Source organism: Rhineura floridana, chromosome 9 (genome assembly GCF_030035675.1).
Source record: "Rhineura floridana isolate rRhiFlo1 chromosome 9, rRhiFlo1.hap2, whole genome shotgun sequence".
Classification (NCBI taxonomy): Eukaryota; Metazoa; Chordata; class Lepidosauria; order Squamata; family Rhineuridae; genus Rhineura; species Rhineura floridana.
Genome location: NC_084488.1, coordinates 60,460,346 through 60,484,549, shown reverse-complemented (window position 1 = coordinate 60,484,549; position 24,204 = coordinate 60,460,346). Strand labels below are relative to the sequence as shown.

At 40.7% G+C, this 24,204-nt stretch overlaps 1 protein-coding gene across 13 annotated transcripts in view; it reads left to right on the top strand.

The window, feature by feature from the left end:
• NPY2R (neuropeptide Y receptor Y2) overlaps positions 1–24,204 on the top strand; it is a 117,154-nt gene that overhangs the window by 71,425 nt on the left and 21,525 nt on the right. For 2 of the 13 annotated variants that reach the window (XM_061584547.1, XM_061584542.1), the window contains one exon: positions 17,005–17,117. The exons of the other annotated variants lie outside the window; for them this stretch is intronic. The gene's annotated coding sequence lies outside the window, so the exon portion shown is untranslated. The remainder of the gene's footprint in view (positions 1–17,004; positions 17,118–24,204) is intronic. 13 annotated transcript variants of the gene reach the window in all.

The window sequence follows — 24,204 nt, the reverse complement described above, 5'->3', positions numbered from 1 at the left end:
AGGATTGACAGATCCACCTATCCCCATAAGTATTCTTCCTTGTTTCCCATATTGGCATCATCATTGGGCACTGCCAGATTCTAAAGATTTCCATCTTCCCTAAGATGTCTACAAATGTACGATCACAGGAATAACAGAGGGAGTTTCAGTACTTTAGAAACAGACCTGCTTGTTTTTCCCGTCAAGGACTCCCTAAATTATTTTAGTTATTAGCTTTGTATCCTTCCCTTCCTCCAAGATGGCATGTATGGTTCTTTCCCTTTCGTTTATCATCACAACAGCCCTGCTAGGGAGGTGAGGATAACAGATAATGACTGTTCCCAAACGCAATGCAAACTCACCCTTATGTCCAAACAAAAGCCTGCCAAAATGTTTTATAATATAATTAAGGCATGGGGAAAAGATGGACAGAGCTGGTCTTGAAAGGTTTATTCATACAAATCTAATTTTGAAACTGTAGTAAAATCTAACTACAGGAAGGGGAAAAAGTAAGAACAGAGAGCAGAATTTTGCATAGTGTAAGAGTTTGGTAGAAAGAAATATTACTTGCTGCATGTAATAAACATACGTTTACAATAGGGTTGTGTTGTGCTCCATTAATTTAAACCCAATGGGAAAAAGATGTCACTATAAAACACTTTCACTAGTGTTCAGAGTGGTGTTTCCATGTTGGTAATGAATAGAAGACAAACATTGGGAAGCCGGTTACATGAATGCTGCTATGTTTAATTAGTTTGATATATCTATAACTCTTTAGGTTTACCAAGATTATCAGCCAGGTACAAGAAACGGGAACTAAATTCAGGAGAACCAATATATGAGAGAGAAAGAGACAGACTTTTGTACTGATAAACTGAACACTGTATTTCCAACATCAGCAGAGGGTAAAAGATGTGTGATGGGGGCAGGAGGCAGGGAGCACATATGCCAGCTCTGGAGCTGGTATGTGCATTTTCTCACCCATTGGAAACATCTTTTTCTTTTTATTATTATTATTATCATAATCATATTATCATCATCAATCATGTCAAAATTTTAATTAAAAAAAACACCTGAGGTGCCCAGGAAAGGAAAAGTGCCACTCCACCCTCCTTTCTGCACTGCCGCTGCACACGTGGCAGAGTCCTGGATATGGTGGTTTATCCTCTTTTGGTTCTCCTTCCTCTACCCCCTTGGTTTGCATTAGTTCTTTAGAAGTATCTTTAAGTCACATTGTGAAATCTTAAAACTGTTTTGACATTCAAATCTTTGCATTTTATATTTTGAAAAAAATTGCATTTGTGAAGAATTTAAGTGTCAGTAGGAAGCAATTCTTCGGGTGTTTTAGTCAGTTCCCCTTTGCAGAAGCAGTTCATTTGTGACAATCAACAAAACATCTATAGCTTGCAAGCCAATCATCTGTACATCAGCTGCCCAGATACTGGTGAGTACAGCTCACTACTGTACTTTGTAAGGGAAGCCTCTGGTGTGTGTTTATTTGCTTTTTTTTTCTTTCTCCATCCTCTTTCAGATACTTAAATGCTGGCCAAAGCAGGTCTGTAGCAAGAAGAGATAAGGGCACACAGCCTGCAGGATCCCAAGATAAAATATCCACGGGGATTTTAGGCTTGGCTGGGGGAAGAGAGTCAGGAAAGAGATGGCAGAGATAAATGAGCTATACAATTACACACATACACCCACAATTGAAAAATTGCTGGCCCTCTTTACAATTATTAGGGTGAATTGTCTGAAATTAATTCAATAAAAACCTCAATAAAAATGGTCAAATACTGTGATAAAATCATAAAATGGAACTGGAAGTGTTTAAATTTAAACCCTTTCTCATTTTAAGACTGTTATAACAGTCTTCAAATAAATTCTTAGTAATAAGTTGTCTTTCTCATATGGATAGATAAACCAATTGCCTGTAAATGTAATGCAGTCAGAAAAAATCAATACAAATTTATTTTAAAAGATTAATTACTATATTAATTACTATGTGATGGCGTTGCTGATTGTTGTCAAAACTGGTGTTTCCATTCAGTATTTCAACTATTTCTCTTCAGACCTTTCTCATGACATTAAAAATCAGTTCTAGGCTGGTACTGTTTAGCAGGAGAACAGGATACATCTGGGCCACTCAGTGTTCCAGTCAATTGGTTATGCAGATGTGGTGTGTACATTCCACAAAGGACAGCTGAAGAAAGCCAGCACAGCATAGGAATAGAGGTTCATCTGTTGTTGTTATGTGCCTTCAAGTCGATCACGACTTATGGCAACCCTATGAATCAGTAACCTCCAACAGCATCCATTGTGAACCACCCTGTTCAGATCTTGTAAGTTCAGGTCTGTGGCTTCCTTTATGGAATCAATCCATCTCTTGTTTGGCCTTCCTCTTTTTCTACTCCCTTCTGTTTTCCCCAGCATTATTATCTTTTCTAATGAATCATGTCTTCTCATGATGTGTCCAAAGTATGATAACCTCAGTTTCACCATTTTAGCTCCTAGTGTTAATTCTGGTTTAATTTGTTCTAACACCAAATTATTTGTCTTTTTCACAGTCCATGGTATCCGCAAAGCTCTTCTCCAGCACCACACTTCTAATGAGTTGATTTTTCTCTTATCCGCCTTTTTCACTGTCCAACTTTCACATCCATACATAGAGATCGGGAATACCATGGTCTGAACGATCCTGACTTTGGTGTTCAGGGATACATCTTTGCATCTGAGGACCTTTTCTAGTTCTGTCATAGCTGCCCTCCCCAGTCCTAGCCTTCTACTGATTTCTTGACTATTGTCTCCATTTTAGTTAATGACTGTGCCGAGGTACTGATAATCCTTGACAAATTCAATGTCCTCATTGTCAACTTTAAAGCTACATAAATCTTCTGTTGTCATTACTTTAGTCTTCTTGACGTTCAGCTGTAGTCCTGCTTTGTGCTTTCCTCTTTAACTTTCATCAGCATTCATTTCAAATCATTACTGGTTTCTGCTAGTAATATGGTATCATTTGCATATCTTAAATTATTGATATTTCTCCCTCACACCTCCACCTTGGTCCACTCCAGCTTTCCGTATGATATATTCTGCGTATAGATTAAACAAATAGGGTGATAGAATACACCCCTGTCTCACACCCTTTCTCCACATTCTGTCCTTACAGTAGCCTCTTGTCCAGAGTATAGGCTGCACATCAGGACAATCAGATGATGTGGCACCCCCATTTCTTTTAAAGCATTCCATAGTTTTCCATGATCTACACAGTCAAAGGCTTTGCTGTAATCTTTACAGCACAGAGTGATTTCCTTCTGAAATTCCTTGGTCCATTTCATTATCCAACATATGTTTGCGATATGATCTCTGGTGCCTCTTTCCTTTCTAAATCCAGCCTGGACGTCTGGCATTTCTTGCTCCATATATGGTAACAGCTTTTGTTGTAGAATCTTGAGCATTACTTTACTAGCATGGGATATTAAGGCAATAGTTCAATAATTACTGCATTCCCTGGGATCCCCTTTCTTTGGAATTGGGATGTATATTGAACGTGTCCAGCCTGTGAACCATTGTTTAGTTTTCCATATTTGTTGACAAGTTTTTGTCAAAATTTGGACAGGTTCAGTCCCAGCAGCTTGTAGCAATCTATTAGTTTTCCATCTGTTCCTGGTGATTTGTTTCTTCCAAGTATTTTAAGAGCACCTTTCACCTCACATTCTAAAATTTCTGGTTCTTCATTATATTGTTCCTCCTTGAATGAATCTGTCATCCTTGCATCTCTTTTATAGAGTTCTTCAGTGTATTGCTTCCATCTTCCTTTTATTTCATTTTGGTCAGTCAGTATGTTGCCCTGTTGATTAAATTTCCCTTTCATTTCTCTAATCTTTTGGAATACGGCTCTTGTTCTTCCCTTTTTGTTGTCCTCTTTTATTTTTATACAATAACTTTTGTAATAGTTCTCTTTGTCCCTACATACTAGTCGCTGTATAGTTGCATTTAGGGTTCTAACCTTGTTTCTATCTCCTTTTGCTTTTGCTTTCCTTTTCTCTTTAACCATTTAAGAGTTTCTTCAGTCATCCATTGAGGTCTTTTTTTCTCTTTTTAACTACAGGTATTGTCTTTTTGCATTCTTCACTGATAATGTCTCTGACTTCACTCCATAGTTCTTCTGGTTCTCTGTCAAATAAGTTTAAAGCCTTAAATCTGTTCCTTATTTGATCTGTATATTCTTCTGGGATGGTATTTAAATTGTATTTTAGCGTTATGATTGCTTGATGTTGTTGTTCTTTAGCTTTACTCTGATTTTCGATATTACCAGTTCATGATCTGTACCGCAATCTGCTCCTGGTCTTGTTTTCTGCTACCAGTTTGATTCCTATATTGACCATTTGGAGATTTCCATGTGTACAGTCATCTTTTCGATTGCTCAAAAAATGTGTTTGCAAGAAACAAATTATTGGATTCACAGAATTCATTAGTCTTTCTCCTGCTTCATTTCTATCTCCTAAGCCCTATTTCCCCACAATTACTAGTTCTTCTCTGTTCCCTACTTTTGCATTCCAGTCCCCCATGATTATCAGCACATCTTGGTTTGATGTGCGATCAATTTCTTCCTGTACTTCTGTGTAAAATCTCTCCAATTCATCTTCTTCTGCATTTGCTGTTGGAACATAGACTTGGATGATGGTTATGTTAATAGGTTTCCCATTAAATCTCATTGATATAACTTGCTCAGACCTTGCGTTATAGCTCTTAATTGGTTTTCCTATATCACTTCTCACTGTTAAAGCAACCCCATTTCTTCTTAATTTCTCATTTCCTGCATAAAATATTTTGCAGTTGCCTGATTGAAAATGTCCCATTCCCATCCATTTTAATCCACTCATGCCAAGTATTGTAATGTTGATATGTTCCATTTCTTGCTTGACAATTTCTAACTTTCCCTGGTTCATGCTTCTCACATTCCATATTCCTATTATGTGCATCGTACAACTCAGGACTCTCCTTTTGCATCTGTGCGCATCAGCCTCTGGGCTTCCTTTCCATTTTGACCCAGCTGCATCATTAGTCTCAGTGCTACTCGTACTTGTCCTTTGTTCTTCCCCAGTAGCTTGGTGAGTGCCTACTGACCTGGGTGTCTCATCTTCCAGTACCATCTTGTGTTGCATTTTGGATACACTGTTCATAGGGTTTTCGTGGTAAGAGGTATTCAGGGGTGGTTTACCTTTGCCTTCCTTTGAGTTTGGATGCCTCTTAGTCTGGTGTCTCAGCTTTGACCATTCCATCTTGGGTGACCCTGCTAGGAGTCTAGCCTCTTGGTCTAGACTCCTGATGGCATTGCTGTCAGCTTCTTCAACACTCTCAAACCCCCTCACCATATTAAGGTGTGCATCCTAGAGGGGGGGCATTATAATAGCAGCAGTTTTATTTTCAGTACCTTTCCTAATGATCCCTAGCATGGAATTTGCCTTTTTCACAGCTGCTGCACACTGGGCCGACATCTTCATCGAGCTTTCCACTACGATCCCAAGGTCTCGTTCTTGGTTATTCACTGCAAGTTCAAACCCCAGGAATGTATGTGACATTAAGATTTTTTGCTTTAATATGCAGAACTTTACACTTCTTTGCATTGAATTGCATTTGCCAGTTTACTGCCTGTTCACTAAGTTTGGAGAAGTCCTTTTGGAGCTCTTCACAATTCCTTTTTCTTTTAACAACCCTGAACAATTTAGTATCATCAGCAAACTTGGGCACCTCACTGCTCATCCCAACTCTAGATCATTTATGAACAAGTTCAAAAGCACAGGTCCCAACACTTATCCTTGGGGGACTCCACTTTCTATATCTCTACATTTGGAGAATTGCCCATTATTCTTCCTCTCTGTTTTCTATTTCCTAGCCAGTTCCTGATCCACAAGAGGATTTCTCCTCTTATTCCATGACTGCTAAAGTTACTCAGGAGTCTTTGGTGGGGTACCTAGTCAAAAGCTTTTTGAAAGTCCAAGTACACTATGTTCACTGGATCACCTCCATCTATGTGCTATGACACTCTCAAAGAAATCTAATAGGTTAGTGAGACAGAACTTAACCTGGCAGAAGCCATGCTGGTTCTGCTTCAGCAAGGCTTATTCTTCTGTATGCTTTAACAGTACTTTCTACCACTTTTATTGGGCCAGATGTTATGCTAACTGGCTTGTAATTTCTGCAATCCCCCAGATCTCTTTTTAAAGATTGGTGTTACATTGACCACTTTCTGGTCCTCAGGTATGGAGGTGGATCTAAGGGACAAGTTACCTTTTCTTGTTAGAAGTTCAGCAATCTCACATTTGAGGTCTTTGAGAACTCTCAGGTGGATGTCATCCAGACCCGCTAATTTGTCAGTTTTTATTTTGTCTATTAAGCCTAGAACTTCATCCCTCATCACCACTATTTGCCTCAGTTCCTCAGACTCTCTTCCTGCAAAAGTTAGTTCAGGCACAGGGATGTGTCCCATATCCTCCGCTATGAAGACAGATGCAAATAATTCATTTAGCTTCTCTGCATTCTCTTTATCCTGCTTTAGCACATCTTTGACTCCCTTGTCATCCAATGGTTCAACAGCCTCCATAGATGATCTCCTGCTTGGAATGTATTTAAAGGTTTTTATAATTTTAGCAATGTGCTCCTCAAATTCTTTCTTTAAAGTATTCCTTATTGTTTTCTTGCCATTTTTTTTTGCCAGAGTTTTTGTTTCTTTTTATTTTCCTCATTCAGACAAGGCTTCCATTTTTTGAAGGAAGCCTTCTTGCCTCTAATAGCTTCTTTGACTCTGCTCATAACCACACTGGCATCTTCTTGGCCCGGGTGGTACTTTTCCTGATCTGTGGTATACTCTCCAGTTGAGATTCTAATATTGTGCTTTTAAACAACCCCTAAGCATTTTGGAGTGATTAGACTCTCTTGGTTTTGGCTTTCAACTTTCTTTTTAGCAATTCTCTTTTGAAGTCAAATGTGACTGGGTTGGATTTTCTTGCCAATTGGCCATTTACATGTATGTTTCATTTTATAGCACTATAGTCTTTGCTCCCAATGATGGGAGTTGGTCAGAGTTGGTCAGGGTCAGGGATGATGGGAGCTATAGTTCAGAGCTTCTGGAGGGCTCTGCGTTGACTACCCCTGCAATAAGGTATGATAAAGTCAGTGCTTCAGTAGTGTGAGAGACACTTCCTTACCCCCAAATTACAGCCTCCTCTCATCCTGCAAACAGATATGACATTATAAACTGTCCTTCCGTTTTTGTTTTTCATTTATTTATCCCTTTAGGAGAAAGGAGATTCTATTCAAATTCAAATCCTTGCCCTGCAGAAAATTAAAATGGTTTCATCTCAGCAGCTCTTTGTGTGGGCTACTATGATGCTCTTAGCAGTGGTGACAGTGTGAGAACAAGCCTTTGCATCTGGAACTTTCCCCCCTCACATATGGTGTGTTTGTGTGCGTGCGTGTGTGTGTGCGTGTGTGTGTAATTAAGTGTGGGTGAATGGGGAATATCATGTTCCTGGAGGGGGCATGGCAGGGATTGTGAAAGGTAATTGTAATATGCTCGCTAGTAGTGACAAGGACAATTGAGAAGAAAATCGTAATGTACTTGCTGGCTGTAACACAAATGAATGGGAACCCAGCTGTTGAGATGTATTGTGTGCACCCCATTTGGCAAATTACAAAACACACTGTCTTCTTCTTCCATCCCACTGGCTCCTTCTGTTTGCCCCACCCCATCCCATTCTCCCTGTCCAATGCATAACTATCTTGTGGTCTTGTTGCTGCTTCCATACCCCACTTCCACAGTAATGTGGTAATAGCTAGGACTAATAAACACCTAGGCCACATTGATCATGTTATACATTTTCATGCCAGCAGCACAAGGCTGAACTTCACATGTGTTTGCTCTGCCCATTCATACTCAATGTGAGGCCTGCATTTGGATAGCCATACCTGAACACCAAATTTAATGTGAGAATAACCTGTAAGGTATAAAACTGTGTAGACCTTTGCATCTAATATGGTGCACCCCACCCACTTCAAATAGACATGATTGTTCTTTCTCTGGCTCAATCTCATTAAAAGAAAATTGATCTGCATTTACCGTGTTGTGTCCAAAACATTTCTTGACAGAATCCCTTAATTTTCTTCTAACCACTAGAAATTACACAAGCAAAACAAGCAAACACAAAAACTATCATTGATAATTACAGCTGAAACCTTTTAGCAAAGGTATAAACTTTGTCATTTACTGCCTGCGGAGAGGCAATCAAAATTAAATGAGATGAAATTACTTTGAAGTGTTTGGTTTCAGCTTTATCAGAGACTATATTAACCAGGTTCAAATAGGTTTTTAAAAAGAATTCAGACATCGTGGTGTAGCTGCATCTATGCAAATACCAAGGACCTTGACCTGAACAGATCATTGTTGGCTACCAAGAGTGCCTCCAGGGGCACCTCTAGACTTAATGTATCTTGTGAAATGGATTCAAGTGCATATCAGGAAATGCAGGATAGTGCAATTAACAAGATTTTTAAGATGTTTGGTTTTAAGATGTTTTAGCGTGCTTTTAGTGTTTTTGTTTGCCACCCTGGGCTCCTTCTGGGAGGAAAGGTGGGATATAAATTTAATAAATAATAATAAATAATACATTAAAATGGATTAAAGTGTTCTGACATCCTAGTGCAGGTGTGAGGAACCTTTGGCGCTCCAGATGTTGCTGAACTACAATTCCCATAGTCCCTGGCCATTGGCTATTCTTGCTGGGACTGATGAGAATTGTAGTTCAACAACATCTGGACAGCCCAAAGTTACCCACACCTGCCCTAATGCAACAAAACCCATTTTAAAAAAGGAAAAAGTTTTTGTGGTTAAGGAAGTAATAAGGAAATGCACTGAAAAATGTGGAATCAACTAATTATTAATGGGAAGATTTATAAACACCCTGAAATCAAATCAAGATGAATGAAGGATGAATATGCTGATTTGCTTGCACAAAGTTTATGTAGAGGTCAGATGATAACCTTGTATAACCTCCCTGCAAACAAATCAGAATGAATGCTCAGTAAAGACAGGATATAATCTGACCTCTGTGTAAATTTATGCAAGCAAATCAGGATGGGTGCTCAATAAAGAGGTCATCTGGAGGAGTCCCAAATGCAGGTTTAAAACTGCAAACAGATAAGTGACAACAATTTTTCTTAATGTATTGGATTTTCCCTAACAATTGTAAATCTGGATTAATTGGGGAGGGGGATACAGGCTGGCACAGGACCAGTGAGAAGCAGGTAGAGGGGGTACTGACTCTGAGGCGCCTAGACTCTGAGCTTCCATTAAAAAGTATGTCTACTCTAGAAAGGACATTTTAAGCACAATGTGCAGGTACTCTTCAAAGCCATTTCTGCAAAATGAGCCAGCCTGCTCCCACCTTTCAGTGTTCATACCCAATGACTGAAGTCAGAGCTGTGAGTGATGAGTGAGTTTTTTGGACATCAGGTTATAGGAATCTCCAGCGTCCTAAAAACTCTTTTTTTCCTTCCCTTTAGGGCACTTTTTGTGCTTGTGTCTCGTTTTCTAATCCATGACATCACCAGAATTTGTCCTTCCTTTTTGTCCAACAATCTTTCCTGTGGTAGGTTCATCTGAGATCAGTCATTTGCTGCAAATAATACAATAAGATGTTAAATACTCCCCCCCCCAAAAAAGACAAATGCAAAATGTGAAAAGTTTGCAAATAGGCTTAGGTATGTCTCCTGGTGTGCAGGAACTAAAGACTAGGCACTAATGAAGAATTCACTATCTAATTAATTTACAGCATAATGGTTTCATGGGGCTTACTTCCAAGTAAGTGGCTACAGGATTGCAGCCTAGGCTTTGGTTTAAGGTTGGCATTGGGGGAAAGCAGGATTCTTGTGCCTTTACCAGCTGTGGGGAAGGCAGAAATGCAGCAGGTTAAGCCTTTTGTAGTATGTACAATTCAGATCTTGGAAGTAATTTGTTACAAGTAACAAATTACTTGTAATTCATTACTTTTTTAAGGAACAAGTGGGCAATTCATTTACATTTTGATTGTAATAGAACTAGGAGTAACTTGATTACTTTGGTGGAGTAATTGTAATGTTTCTAGCATTACTTTTGGGCATTACTTGGGGGAGAAGCAGGGGAAGTCTTCTGTTCCTCTGATTTGTGAATGAAAATCATGTGCCACAAACTGGGCTTCTGTGCAGTGTTGCTCTTCCCTCATGCTCTGTGGGTGGGTAGGAGGCGACAAGGGAGGAGGTGGAGAGTGAGATGGGATGGAGTTGAGAAAACAATTGTTTAAAAAAATGGATGGTGGTGGTGAAGAATGGAGTGGAGGGGAAAAGGCTCCAGAGAGCAAGAACATGGATAAAGGAGGAGAAGGAGGCAGCAGTAGAATGGGGATAAAGAACTGTGGAGGTGAAAGATGACGTGTGTGTGTGTGTGTGTGTGTGTGTGTGTGTGAGTGAGTGAGTGAGTGAGTGAGTGAGTGAGTGAGTGAGTGAGAGAGAGAGAGAGAGAGAGAGAGAGAGAGAGAGAGAGTACTGTGTTTGCACTTGACACGTAAAGTGGCCTCCACCACCCTCTCTGGCTACTGTGCTGCATTTGCAGTATTTTAACTTTTTTGCATCTCAGGAAAATGTTTGCTTGGGTGAGTGTCCCTTAGTTGGTGGCAGGGCAGGGTCTGGGAGGTGGTTAAGTGAGAGAGATTATGCTTGCTGGCTGAGTGGGGGGTGGGGGTGTTGCACTTGGTTTGATGTGCAAAGATCTGAGTAGTGGCCTCTGCCACCTTTCCCACCTCCCTTACCAGCGGAGAGACCACCATTGCTATCTTATGGATAAAAAGAATCCACTACCTCTGTATGTATGTGTTTATTTTTAATGTTGTTTTAGGCTACTTAGATGTGCAGCTGCCAAAGCCAGCACTTTGTAGGCCATTTTAAAATGAACAACTGAAATGTAATTGTAGTGATTACTTTTGAGAAAAAGTAAAGTAATCAGTTACTTTCAGAGCAATTGTAATTGCAACGGCAATTACTACGTTTTTGGGCCATGTAATTGTAACTGTAATTTATTATTTTTTAAAAGTAATCTTCCAAGCTCTGGTACAATTATGGGGAAAGCTTTACATATTCTCATTCTGTCAGACATTTTATGACAAAGGCTTCCATTGATTTATTTTTGGAGCCTCCACTTCACCTGCAAAAGAGGACACAAATTTGCATGAGCCACAAAATAAATGCAAATTTTATGCAAATCTGTGTCCTCTTTTGTGAGTGGGTCAGGGGACTGGCATTTTGATACCAATGTCAGAATGTGGATGCTGTTTTCAGTAGCTGAGAACAGCTACCAGCCCGCTAAAGCTGCAATATGCTCAAACACATATAAAGCACAGGCAATACTTTCAGAAAGCTTTCCCTTTAAAAAGGCTCATTTCATTTCATTCTGTGTCTTTTGTCTAGGAAATACAGCTAAAAGACATTCATTGCAAAATCCACATTAATGAAATATCTTCATTAGGCCAACCAAAATGTCACAAAATACTCTGCAAGTTCTGAAGTTCTCCATAACTCATCTTAATCAGGCTAGAGAGTAAACAAAGCTGCTGGTGGAGGGTAGGGGGCAGGAAGAATTGTTTGATTTTGAAGCCATGGAATCTGCATTTAACCACATGTCACTGTGCATGTTTGGGGATCAGAAAGCACTGTGATGCTCCGAAGAGAGGAGCTATGAAACCAGATTACAAAATCACTTCCAGACAAAGAATTTCTTGGAGTGTTTGATACTGCTGAGTCAGGGTTCAGGACCTACAAGGATGGTATTATAGATTCAAATGACAGACCAGAAGATTACTGGCAGAGTCAGCACCAATGGTAAAGACCAATGGATGTCTAGGGAATATTGCACAAAAATCCTGCATAACTTCTTTGTACTTTTCCTTTCAAGGTACTGCATTCTATATGTCTCACTCAGTTCCCAAAAAGCAAAGTTAGCAGTGTAGGAAGCTGCTGTTTTGACACAGAGCTTCTTCAGATGACCTATTTACTGAGTATTCATCCTGATTTACTTGCTCAAAGTTTATGCGACAGATGATATCTGATTTTATTGAGCATTTGTTCCCATTTGTGTAGGGAGGCTATATACATAGGGAGAAGAACACAAGAAGAGCCTGCTGGATCAGGCCAATGGCTCACCTAGTCCAGTATCTTGTTCTCACAGTGGCCAACCAGCTGCCCAACGGAAGTGCAAAAAGCACTGCCCCCTCTTGCAGTTTCCAGAAACTGGTATTTGGAAGCATACTGCCTCCACCTATGGAGGCAGAGCATAGCCATCATGGCTAGTAGCCATTGATAGCCTTTTCTTCCATGAATTTGTCTAATCCTCTTTTCAATCCAACCTCTTTTCAATCACTGCCTCTGTGGGAGTGAATTCCAAAGTCTAACTATGCAACTAACTGTGGGATGAACAAATCTGTCCATTTTGGTTTTTTTCTGTTGCTCATTTTTCTAGTCTTGTTCAGTTCTTAATATTTTCACATTAGTTTGCTTTAAAAAAAAGTCCCCATGAAAATTCATCAGCTTTTCAGTGTTAATATATGCTTTTTTGTGTGCAAATTTGCCTAATAGACATTTTTGCAAAGCAATTTCTCCTAATATAATACATTTTTGCATGTTATTTTCCCTAAGATATGCATTTTACGCATACTATACCCCAATATATGCATTTTTGTATACATTACTTGGCTCGAGAACTGCATTGTAAAATTCAGAAAAGTGCAAATTTCAAAAGGTGGCTGTTTCAATATGCATATTGTTTTGGAAAGTGCAAATTTGGAAGGTTCACTTATAAATATGAACTAGATTGAATTTCTCCCCCATCCCTAGTTATATAGCAATGGATATTCATCCTGATTTGCGTGTACAGAGTTTACACGTTGGCCTGTTAATACTCATTCACCCCACATGTTTCAGTGCATTTCCCTATCACTTTCCTAAGCGCCAAAAGACCATTACAAAAAAAAGTGGGCTTATTTCACACTGTCAGGTGGGCTTGTTGCACTCTCTCACAGGATGACAGAGCACTTTAATCCACTTTAATTGCACAAACCTAAAGTTCTAGTATGTGCTTGAATCCCTCCCACAAAATACTGACTGTATGGAGGTGACCATAGTCTTATTAGGTTGCGTCAGAACATCATTATGCTTTCATGGCCTCTGGAGAGAGAAAAACACCATTCCATCTAGAACTTGCATTTTCCGTGTTGGAATTCACAATCACTTCCATTAGGATAGTGCCTTCTTTTCCTCTTCTCTGCAGGAAGTGATCAATGGATGGCAATGAGGGTTTACAATTCCGGGCAGAAATACAAAATCCAGACATCCCTGAGCCAGCCTTCCTTGTTAGGTGGGGCAGGTACATTTCTAGGTGGGGCATTTTTTGGGCAGGGGGAAGAGGTACATAGCACCAGTCAATCCCCTCCCCATTTGCTGACGGAGAGGATGTGAAAGCCAGCGGGAGGGAAAGGCAGTGACGTTTCCCCGCAGCTGCTCCATGCAGAGTGTGTTAACTTACATAATGGGCTATGTGAAGGCCAAGTTTACAGAAAATTCAGTATGAGCACAAGGAATTAAATGACTGGCATATTTTTTGTTTCATAAGAAAAAAGGATATTAAGGTTACATTGAACAAGGGGATACCAAAAGACGCAAAACAAGCAGAATTGTTCATGCTATAACTAAGAATGAGTGTGGAACTTGTCTTCTCAAAAACTAAGTTTTAACCTTGTATCATGACAAAACCAACACCAAAAACAAACCCAGAAACAGAGTAAGAGCACGTTACAATGCAACCAAAGTCAAGCATTTAGGAAGAGTGGTGCTGAGAACAATATGCATAGCTTTCTTGTAGAAGTTAATGAGATCGAATTGTTAACTTTGTAAAATATTTACTGCATAATAGACTTCCTTTCGTAAACTTATAAAAATGCTTGATAAACATGCAAGAATGCTTTCTCAATGGTAGGTTCCCAATACACCTTTTCAGAGAGAGAGAAAATGCGCAGCACCTAAAAATCATACTTTCAAACAATTGCAGCTTTAGGTTTTTCCTAAAATTAAAGCAATGTACTTCTTAAAATTATAATTAAGGTTAGCTGTCCTTCATTTTTCAAATGCAAGAAAAATCAAAGTTGCTAAATGCATATGTGTCACTGAACCTTGAAAAGGCTTCATGTTGAGCTACACACATTGGGAAAATCAGAAATTAGGCCTGAATTACAGCCTAAGGGTGCAATCCAACTAATATTTACGCTGGGCTGATGGGAGTTGGATATGGCAGACCCCTGGTTGAGCTGGCAGGGTCCTTGCCCTGCTGGGCTCCATTGACAGAAGCTCCTCAGCCATGGCAGAGCTGGGACCCTCCGCTGGGGAAGCCTCCACTGAGGGTCTGCTGGTGGAAGCCAGTGTAAGGCCTGAAAAAGGGGTGCTCTGGGGATATGTCAAAGGAGGAGCCTAGGGGGGACTTACGCAACATCCAACTCCCATTCAGAGAGTTCCTGCAGATCCCAATCTGGGCCAAAGTTACCCCAAGAAAAAGGTTGGTCTAAGAAAATAGTTATAATGGAAGTCAATGGGGAGCGCTTACTTGCTGGTAGGGGTATTTGGAGAGCTGGCTTTATTTCCCCATTCATGCATGCAGCTCCCGGCTGAACTGATGTTTAGCTGGCCTGGCAGCTCCCGAACAGCAAATAGATGCCATGGAGCTTCCCACAGGCTCCTCCTCTGCTGGCACTCCTTCTGCTGGCTTCCCATGAGTTGGATCGCTCTTTATGTACAAGGCTGTTTTTTTCGGGATCACATAAGTCATTATAGGGTGATTGTGATCTTTAAAAATCCACGCTTAGTCAGGGAAAGGTTTGAGTGAGCAGACTGTTGGGGGCTCTTCCAAATGAGGCTTTTGTTGTGCACTCGCCCTGCCACATTCACTGAATTTTTCAGAGGGTCCTATTCTTCAGTTGCTTCTGTTCTTAAAACAAGCTCTCATTCTTTAAATGGAGGATGTCGTCTGTCATGCCACAAAGTGAAAAGACAATTTCCCAAAAAATTGGGATGGGGGGACACAGCTTGGGAGGGGCATTTGCATCTCCACTTTGGCTACAGGGTTGCCTACCAGCTATACCTAGTTCAGACGTAGAACAGATTACAATCAGTTTAACTACAATTTCACATGCGGCACTTAAAGTACTTTTGAGGCTCTCTGCCAATGTTAGTGTGGAGGTGTGAAACACAAGTGCTGTTTTAAGTAGACTTGCACCAGGTTTTTAACTGACTGATAGGATTCTGATTTACAATCCCATAGCTACTTCTCTGCATTACAGTACGTTACCAGTGGACAGGCATGTTTTATCTGAAGTATACCAGGTAGGACACTATCACCTAGATTCAATTTTGGGTCCACTGCTGCTTTTGGCCAAAGGAAAAAAAAGTCACTTCTACTTCAGCTATTAAGTGGCTTTAAAAAAGATTAGGCATTCCTGAAGTTGACTAGGGTTGAGTGAAAACAGTCTCCCGAAATTCTCCAAACTATTTGTGGGTGGCATTTCTCTGGATATTCTTGAGGGCAGAAGTGAAATTCTCCAAGTTTTTCTCAACACCTCTTTACCCAGGCTATGGTTGAACAGTTGTCTTCCTTCCTTCTGCATGGCTGTTCTCTACTGCTGCTTTGTCAATTTTGTTATTAGTTGACTTCACGGTTTTATTTTATGGTTTTAATTATAATTTGTATCTGTTTTAATGGTGGTGTTTTTGTAACTCACTTCAGAAACAGTCCGTTACCAAGTTATAACTTGAAGCTATAACTACAAATAATAAATAAATTTAATTTTGGCTCAAGTAATGTTGACTGAAATGATGGGTGGAGGAAGGAAGTCATGGGCTGAGAGAGGAGGTCTGGCAGGAGGAGGGGCCAAGCCCATTGGTTCCTTCAACAATATTAAAATAATTTTAAACAATAGTAAAGCTGGATCTACAGCTGTGCCCAAAATTCACAGATAGTAAAACTGGGGGTGCCCATTCACCAAATATTATCCAGGGGAGGATTAAAAGAGAAGAACAGTTCAGGAGGAGTCTGAAAAAGAACATTTTCAAAAAATTGTTAGAAAATTATTTTCTGAGAAATTATGGCTCAGCCCTAAGTTAAATAAACAACACAATTAGACCATCATGGTCACACTTGTGGTCTTGAGTTCTAGAGGTATTTGGCTGGCCACTGCTAGAGATGTTGGAGTAGATGGCATTTGATCTATCCCAGCAGGGTTCTCATGTTCTCATTTAGGGATGGGAAAGCTGTGGCCCTCCATAGGTTGGACTATAATGCCAGTCCTCTCTAATCTTGGGCCATGGGTTCCTTATCTAAATGCAACAACTAAATCCTGAATCAGCACCCCTGTGTCCCACATATACCACACATATTTTCTCTTTTTACACATTTATTTCCCAGAGATCCTCTCCCATTTCTTTCCCTACATGTTTCCATCCAGACTTTAATTTCCTTCCAAATCCTGACTACACCCTCCCCAAAGAAAGACCAATACTTTTTCACTCGGTCAAGGCAGCTAGGTCTCCTGCATCTGGTTGGCCACTATGAGAACAGCGTGTTAGACTAAATAGGCCATTGGCCTGATCCAGCAGGCTCTTCTTATGTTCAGTCTTTGTGGCATCTGCTACACAAGGTTGCAAGTGGCCACTAAGTGGGTGGGAAGACAGGGATCTATGTCCATGGACAGCCGTGCAGTCATGGCCACAGATCCAGGCAAGACAACCAGCCCACCTCTCTGCCAAAGGCAAGACTCAGCTGAAGCAATGTGTAAATGAGCAACTGCAGCCCAGTTTTCTGATTTAACATTTTCTGGAACATCCACATCACTGACAGCTGCAAAACTATTGAGCTAATGAGCCAGCCAGTCACTTTCCATATCTCTCCTGCTTGAACAACAGAGAGGGAGCATGGGATGTTCCAGCATTGCCTGGGGGGCGGAGCAGGCCAAGAAGAAACCTGCAAATTCTGTTTGGGCACCTATGCCAGCAAAGAACTTCAGAGCATCTATTAGGTACTACTTTTTGTTTTTTAAATAAAACTTGTGCTTTTTGGTGTGCTTTGCTCTTGAGGTGGTGATTCAATGTGGTGTGTGCACCGAATAAAAAGTCACAACTGATTGCTTGTGGTATAATCATTTTCTCATCTAGAGGTTGCCTTTTCTCTTCACCCTGCTGGACTCTGGAGAGGTGAGCTGTGTAATGGAATGGAGGGAAATGCAAAAGTGTACTTCTATTGAGTACAATGCAGAAAGTACCCTTGTCTCATATTTCAGTCATCAACAGTCACATTGTATACATGATCCTGTAGCATCTTTTGTAGTAGCATCTTAAGTGATCAGTGTCTTGGGCAGTTGACCATCTGTAATAGTTCTTGGAGTATAAAGCATCCCCATGTTTTAAGGCAGTGTTTCCTGGTACTGTCTTTCACGTCTTTAAGCAGGTGGCATAGGAAAATGCTCAAAATTTGCAATGCAGCAAAAGAGATTCCTTACTGGTTGACGACAGAAGAAATACAAAGGCCAGAATGATGTGATACACTCACTTTGGGCCTGCTCCCCCATAAGATGTAGTTTCATTTATCTTCTCACCTGATGGGATCATATTGTATGCCCCTGCCAACAACAGCCAATTTTGTGGAGTGTGTGGTGGATGAACACATAACATGATGTCACACAATATTATTGTTTTTGGTGTCAATGCCGTGTAGAGTGTAACCTAATTCTTCCCATAGAGCCAACATGCTCAAATTGCAGGTAGACCAGCCTCTTTATTTTTTGTGACAGCTCCCTTAGCTACTGTTTTCAACGGCCCATGATTGGGCTAAAATGAGGGTGGGGATTGGTGGGGACTTGAGGATTTCATTAAGGGTCTTCCTACCTTTTCTTTCATAAATTGAGACCTAGCTAAGTCTTAATGGGGCTCATTATTTAAAACCATTTAAAAATTTATCTACTATGCTTATACCCCACTTTTCCTTTAAAAAAGCCTGTCAGGACCCTTCCTGTCAGGTTCCCACCTCAGGCCACCACCTGCTAGGATCCTGCCTGTGGCTACCGCCTTGTCATGGTCCCACCTCAGGGTCCTGGTTTTTAAATGGTTCTCTCACAGGCTTTAGCAAAGATCTCTCAAGATCCCACTGCTAGGCAGCACCACCAGTCACTCCCAGTAATTCAATATTGCCTTGAGACTGTGCCTTACTCTCCTCCAGGCCTATTGATACTTTGTGTCTGGGTGCACTTGCAGGCCACAATCCCCCTGTATCTTTGTGCCTATAAAGATTACAGCCCTGGGTTGCTCTGGATACCTGATGATGTTACACTATCTCTTCACCGCTGCCACCATTGATACTGTTTCCCAACCTTGGTATATGCCCTGCCCACCCTTCTGGTCTGTGCAAACCCAGCCAAGGATCAGGCGTTAGGTAAACCAAGAAATATTTATTTATATAAACAGGAATAACAAGATTACTTAAAGGTATAGTTTAACAAGTGTATGGTTTCATCAGATGCATTACTCTTTATGTTACCAGTTGTCAATAACCTGCCTCACTACCAGCCTAGTCCAATCCAACCCACAAAACCAACCAACAGCCTCCCTCAGAACTCCCACCAACAGAACTCTCTCTCAACTGTCATCCTCTCATTTATACCTTCAGACACTCAAATGCTCAGCCAATCATAATACAACATTCTCCAGCATTCCAGCCCATGTACTCCCCCCTCTCACTCAATCTACTTACCATATATACTCTAATAAACCCACACTTATCATATTTACAGTATTATAAATACAGGGGCATCACAGGGACTTGTGAATTTCATTAAGGGTCTTCCTACCTTTTCTTTCATAAATTGAGACCTGGCTAAGTCTTGATGGGGCTCATTATTTAAAGCCATTTAAAAATGTATCTACTATGCTTATACCCCACTTTTCCTTTAAAAAAGCCCAGAGCAGCTAATAAGCATTTACTAGTAGTCTCCCATCCAGGCCACCTCCACTTATCTACAAGAATGCTGCAGCACTGTATATATACCCAAACCATTCAATATACTGATTGAATTTCTCTGATGGTATGCTTCCCCCGCTTTTTGTACTAGGTGTTCCAAATACATCTTAAGTTGATTTGCAGGTAAGAAACTGATGAAAAGAAATCCCTGAAGGAACATATCTTTGAGAAAAAATACAGGCCTTTTCTTGAAAGGCACAGATATTTTTGCTGAATAGTCCAAAATAATGCTTACCTGATTACACATTATGCAAAAGTTGCATATACCTATAAAAGAATGGATTTGATTATTAAAGAGACTAATTGAATAAGATGCTTACCCCTCATTAAATTGGTGCCCAATCCCCTCTGCATTCTTAAGATCAACTGTGTGAGCTTATGTACAAGACATAAAAGATAAATACTTTTTTTAATGTGTGCTTTAGGAATGCAATGCAACCATGGGCAGGATTTTAGGCAAAGAAATTAAAGCTGCATACAAGGGCACTTTTACCTTTCCTTTTTATTTCTTTTGGCAAGTAGATTCAATTAAGCAATTGATTTTCACATAAAGAACAATTTTATTCTGCAGGCCTGATTTGCTAGCAAATGAGCAAGAATAATAAAGAAGTCTGCTGCTGTACATTTATTCCTTGCACAATAAAAAGAGTGTGTGGAAACCAAATTGGTACAAATGAGCTGGAACAATATTGATCTCTAAACAAAGATGCACAACAATCATTTATGTGCAATTTCTATATACAGCAGCCATTCTGTTACTCTCTAAACATAATTGAAGGAATTTGAGTACAAAGGCTATTAAATGGACAAAACACTACTGGAATCTCACATTCAATTAATTATTCTTCCTTCTGGGAGAAAGGGCGGGATATAAATTGAATAAATCATCATCTTCGTGGATATCCATACTATAGATTTAAACTGGCCATTCTTTTTCCACCAGGGAACCCTGGGAAATGTAGTTCTGTAAGGGCTAAAGATTTCTGACAGAATTGTCAACACCTTTTCCAAACTACAGTTTCTAGACTTCTTTAGAAGCTGTGACGTTTTAAATTGGCATAAAACTGAAACAAATCTGTACTATGGATGTGCCCTTAACATTTCTCCCCTCACCCCCCTAAACCAGATTGCTAACCTCTTGGGGTCAATGGGCACATATGAAATGTTGACAGTGCTGTTGGTGCCAGCCACAAAAGGGCATGGCACAACACAAAATGGTTGCCATGGGGGTGTGGCAAAATGGCTGCCACATCTAGAAGAGCAGAAAGAGAACCACAAAATGGCGTAGGCATACCCCCATCAGTTGCCCCATCCATGAGGCATCATGCCACTGTTGCACTTGCTCATAGAGAAAAGCTTTTTGCATCTCTTCCATCAGAACCAATGGGAGGGTGGACATCCAGTCTGGAATCCAATGAAATATGGGCATGTTCAATGTATGACAGGCTGAGTCAGCGCAAATAGGAACTGAGCAGAAAGAACAATCTCTTGTGTATTGCAGATTTTGAGTGAATATTTATAGAGACATATTGTAGGCACTGTAGGGATTCTGGCAGGCACACAGAGTGCTATGTTAGCAACTCCTGCCCTAAACAGACCTTAACACAGCAATAGATTCATTTCTTGGTTTGGGTACACTATTACCTCTCAGTCTCATGATAGATCCATTTTTTTTCCTGTTTCAAGGTTATATTTTCCATCACCTGATGTTGAGCTGAGTTCAGATGTGGAGGAAAAATAAGACCCATTGGTGGTATTCAATGCTCAGAGTAGACCCACTGAAGTTAATACACCTGACTAACTTAGGTTCATTCATTTCAGTGGGTCTGCTCCGAGTAGGACTAGCATTGAATACAACCCCATTGTTAGATTGTGTGTTGTCATGTGGCAGTAACCAGTGCCAGAGTGAAAATGGATGCAGGCAGGCTTAACAAATTTCCAAAGCAAAAACAAGAATAGAAACATTAAAGCAACACGTTTTTCATGGTTTACAAAATGGGGATTTGATCCTTATAACCTAAATTTAGGAAACATGTATTGTAGCTGTTCACCCAGCGGAGAGTATGATGAAGGTTACTTTCACACTGGGCATTCACTGTGGGAAAGCCACATTTTGTTCATTCACTTTTTAAGAAACATCTGCATAATGTCATGAATAAAACATCCTTGTCCCATGTTTTCCTGTTGAGAAGCCTCCCCCCCATCCTCATAAAATCTGACATTTTAAAAACATCAGTGGAACAGCTGTGCAATTTTTTCAGGTGTAGATGACCGATTGCACACCTGTTCAGTTGGTTGTTCAGCTGGATGGCCTATATTGATTGCGCTAGCCATTTTCTTCTCTATGGTTTATCTTGCCTATCACCTTAACCCTTCACTTCCCGAATAGTATTGCCTTTATATCATTTTCTTTTCACTCCTTCCCTCAAAATTGGGGGAAGGGGGAGGAGAAGAATCATAACGGGGAGTGTAGTGAAGGAAGAGGGAGGATTTAATCTATTTATTTATGATAGTCCCATTGTAAACTGTCATTGTAAACATTTGGAATGGGGGAAAAGGAGAGTGCCCACCTGGCTACAGAATGTAATTTGGATTCCAGCATTTTAGCAACAGAGTTGCTATTCCGCTTGCAGCTAAAATGAGAACAGCAATGATTGGGTGCTGCTAAATCATCCATGTGTAGAAGCACCTGAAATAAAATGAACGTGAGGTGATTAAAAGTTGAATGAGCATACAGAGAAGAATCCAGCAACGTCAATGTAGAAAACGATGCTGTAGCCTGAGAGGAGCCTTAGCTCAGAACTGAACGGCAAAATATGTTTGATTAAATCAGTTTTACAGAAGCAAATAAAGAGCTACAGTCTGAGGGCAGTGTGTCCTCTGTACTGCAGCTGTTGTGTGTGTGGAATTCATATACAATTTAATTCCAGTCTTCAAACAAACAGGCAATAGAATGAATTTGTACAGAATTGGAAGTTCTTCAAAAAGGGATGTTTGGTTATTTCCCCCCCCCTTCTTGTTTACAGTGCCCATCTAGGTCCAAGTTCTTTGTGGGCAATCCACTTTCATTAGACAACCTGAATTTCCCGGTGTGGCATACTATGGAATCCTGCCCACAAAATAGTGACAGTTTGGATGTGCCCCTGGTTAATTTTGTCTTCTAGAAGACACTAACACTTTAAGTGTTTAGGATCCCAAAATTTACAATAATCTGGGAAACTGATCACCTCACGACTCTAGCTCTGTTCAGGCGTTTAACAAGACAAGTAAGGGGGGGTCACACATGCATCCCCTGCTCCTGACACCCCTGTCCCTGCCCACCTCCATATCCAACTGCACTACATTGTGCAGGAAAATGTGAAGGGGGCTCTTAACTGTGTTTGACTGAACATGCTTAGAATCTCTCTATTATCAAGAACACAGTGTCATCAAGGCTCCAGAGCAAAAGTTCTAAGCATGTTCAGCCAAATGCTGAACCCTACCATTCAACATGGGAAGAGTGGAGTGGAGAAGTCAGGTGCAGCACATGAGAAGAGGTTGAGGGCAGGTCCTTGTGTGCAACCCTGCCCCTCCTACTCATTTTGGCAGTCCCTCTTCTTGCATAACACCTGAATGAGACTTCGGTATCAAGGGACGTATTTATTTTTGGCATGAGCTTGGTGCTGTTCCTAAAGATACATTTTTTTTTACCAGGCACTTGAACATAGTGGCAACAGAAGCCAGTCGCCACAGTTTAATCACACTTAATAACAAGCCATCAGCACAGTTAGCCGGGAATATTACTTCTGTGTGGCCTTTGGCAACAGCACATAATCACTCATCTCACAGAAAATGAATTAAGAACTGAGAAAACTGGAGAAAGGAGCAAAAAAAAAAAAAAACCATAGAGGAGAGAGAGAGAGAGAGAGAGAGAGAGAGAGAGAGAGAGAGGGTGTTTACATGTCTCAACTTGTATAGGGACTTGATGAACTAGTCTTTAGAGCCTAGCAGAACATGAACAAAATAGCTTGAAATGCAGGTGCAAAGAGGACAAGGCAGGCAATTCCAAAGAGCAGGGAGCATGAAAGCTGCTGAAAGTTTCAGGAAGTACTTACCATTTTCTGGCAACTCCTTACGTTTCTTTTACGGCCTGTGTCACCTCTTGCAACTGTGGCAGTGGGCATGCTCACAGTGGCCTGTTATTCCCCACCATCACCATTGCCCCAGATCATCATCATCATCATCACTGTTTATTTGTATGCCGCCTTTCCATAACAATTTATGCGCAAGGCGGCTCACAACATGAACAGAAAAAAAGTTACACAACTCAATGTAAGAAATAAATTCAAATGGTCAGTAAGTTAACAAAAACATCATTAAAAACATACAATAAATTGATACATCCTTATAATTCCTAATAAAATCCAACAATAAAATACAGAAGCATAATCCCAATAACAGCAAAACAAAAAACCAACCATCAGAAATTAAACTTTTACCCAAACAGAAGCCCCTAAAGAACACCCCACAGTCAAGGTGGTCTTTGGCATCTTTAGGTAGTGATACCTTTTACAGCTGCAGTCGGTCAAGGCCCCACCCTTCCAGTCCAGGTGGAAAGAGGCCAGCAAGCAGGGAGACGGTCTTACAGCCAAGAACTAGGTCATGATGCAGCACAGAAGTTGCCAACCTTTTTGAGCCCGTGGGCACATTTGCAAACCAAAGACACTGTCATGGGCACCACACACACCACAATCTATTCTACTGGCTACAACAGAATGCTTCTTTGAAGCCTAATTTCAGTGGGGGGAGGGAATGGAGGAAGTGAAAGCCTCGGAGGGTGCATGCATCCCCATGGGTACCATGCTGACAACCTGTGAATTTGTAGCATCATACTGAAGGGCATCCCTGGAAAAAAGCCCAAGACATTTTGCTGCCTGAAGTCTAAGGCAAGATGCTCCCTCTCATCCAATTCTCTGTACAGAAGTTGAGTGGAGATGGAGAGACACTGACAGGTGAATCATACACCAACACTGGCTGCCTTCACTGCACCTGAGAACAGCAACCTAACTTAGAGGATGCCTCTGACACCTGAAGCAGCTGCCTCCCTCTGCCTA